Raw genomic sequence first — 2,500 nt, forward strand, 5'->3', positions numbered from 1 at the left:
TGCTTGCCATGTTCTTTTGGGCCGGCCTTGGCAATTTGACAAGAAGGCAGTGCATGATGGTTTCACAAACCGGCATTCATTTGATCATCAGGGAAAGAAGATCACCTTGGTGCCTTTGTCGCCTTCGGAAGTTCATCAAGACCAGGTCCAACTTAAGAAGAACCGAGACCAAGACTCTAAAGCTGATAAACCTGAGACCAGTACCAGAAACTCCAACTTCTTTGTCAAGGAAAGTCAGGTAAGGAAGTCTCTTTGCTCTCAAAGGCCATTTCTCTTACTGATTTATAAAGAGTCTCTCTTGGCCTCATCGTCTTCTGATCTTGCACCGGAGATTCCGAGTGAGTTTTTAGGTATCTTGCAGGATTTTTCTGATGTGTTTCCAGAAGAAAATCCCAAAGGATTGCCACCGGTAAGAGGCATTGAGCATCAGATTGATCTCGTCCCGGGCGCCTCTCTACCGAACCGACCAGCGTACCGCACCAATCCGGTCGAGACCAAGGAGTTGGAGAAACAGATCAATGACTTGCTTGAAAAGGGATACATCAGAGAGAGTCTCAGTCCCTGTGCCGTGCCTGTTCTACTTGTACCAAAGAAGGATGGCTCCTGGAGGATGTGTGTGGACTGCCGGGCCATAAACAACATCACGGTAAAGTATCGACATCCTATCCCTCGTCTTGATGATATGCTTGATGAACTCCATGGTTCTAAGTACTTTTCTAAGATAGATTTGAGAAGTGGCTATCATCAGATTAGGATGAAAGAAGGTGATGAATGGAAAACGGCCTTTAAAACAAAACTAGGTTTGTATGAGTGGCTTGTCATGCCCTTTGGTCTCACTAATGCACCTAGTACTTTCATGCGCCTAATGAATCATGTCTTGAGGTCTTTTATTGGTCATTTTGTTGTGGTTTACTTTGATGACATTCTTATTTACAGCAAAAGCCTTGAAGAGCACAAACAGCACTTGAAATCTGTTCTTGAAGTCCTTAGAAAGGAACGTTTGTTTGCTAACCTTGGAAAGTGTTCTTTTGGCACAGATCATGTGGTCTTTCTAGGTTTTGTTGTAGGTGCAGATGGCTTGAGAGTGGACGAGCAGAAGGTCCAAGCAATCCGGGACTGGCCGATTCCGACCTCCATTGGTGAAGTAAGAAGCTTCCATGGCCTTGCCGGCTTCTATAGGCGATTTGTTCAAAACTTCAGTACCTTGGCCGCTCCTCTTACTGAAGTAATCAAGAAGAACGTGGGGTTCAAATGGGGACCAGCTCAGGAAGAAGCATTCGAAATCCTTAAAGGGAAGTTGACTCATGCCCCTTTACTTGTACTTCCAGATTTTTCTAAAGCTTTTGAAATCGAATGTGATGCTTCTGGTGTTGGTATTGGTGCTGTGTTGATGCAGGAAGGAAAACCAGTGGCTTATTTCAGTGAGAAGCTGGGAGGAGCCATGCTCAACTACCCCACATACGACCAAGAACTCTATGCCTTGGTGAGGGCCCTTCAAACGTGGCAGCACTATCTTTGGCCTAAGGAGTTCATTATCCACACTGATCATCAGTCTCTAAGACACCTTAAGGGTCAGCAAAAGCTCAACAAGAGGCATGCTCGTTGGATGGAGTTCATTGAGACATTCCCATATGTGATCAAGTACAAACAAGGTAAGGAGAATGTTGTGGCCGATGCATTGTCTCGAAGGTATACTCTTCTCTCAGCTCTTGAAACTAAACTTCTTGGTTTTGAATTTATCAAGGATCTTTATGCTTCTGATCAGGACTTTAAAGAGATTTTTCGAAAATGCCCAAAGGTTGCTTATGGCAAATACTTTCAAAATTCTGGTTTCTTATTCTTTGATAACCGTTTGTGTGTGCCCCAATGTTCTTTGAGGGAGTTGTTTCTCAGGGAAGCTCATGGAGGTGGGCTTATGGGACATTTTGGTGTCAAAAAGACTTACAAGGCGGTTCATGATCACTTCTATTGGCCGAGCTTAATGAAAGATGTGGAACGGATATGTAGCCGTTGTGTGGTGTGCAAGAAGTCTAAATCCAAGTCTTCAAACCACGGTTTGTATTCTGCACTTCCTATTCCTTCTCATCCTTGGGTAGACATTTCTATGGATTTCGTGTTAGGATTGCCAAGGTCTAAGTCTGGACGAGATTCAATCTTTGTTGTTGTAGACAGATTTTCGAAAATGGCTCATTTCATTCCTTGTCATAAAACTGATGATGCCACACAAGTAGCTGATTTGTTCTTTAGAGAGATTGTTAGGTTGCATGGAATGCCTAAGACCATTGTATCTGATCGTGATGCTAAGTTCCTTAGTTACTTTTGGAAAACCTTATGGTCTAAACTAGGAACAAGATTGATGTTTTCTACAACTTGTCATCCGCAAACTGATGGTCAAACTGAAGTTGTTAATCGAACCTTGTCTGCTCTGCTTAGGTCTTTGGTTAAGAAGAATCTTAGGCTTTGGGAAGAATGTTTACCACATGTTGAGTTTGCTTACAAT

The sequence above is a fragment of the Brassica napus genome, unplaced genomic scaffold (assembly GCF_020379485.1).
Source record: "Brassica napus cultivar Da-Ae unplaced genomic scaffold, Da-Ae ScsIHWf_136;HRSCAF=245, whole genome shotgun sequence".
Lineage (NCBI taxonomy): Eukaryota > Viridiplantae > Streptophyta > Magnoliopsida > Brassicales > Brassicaceae > Brassica > Brassica napus.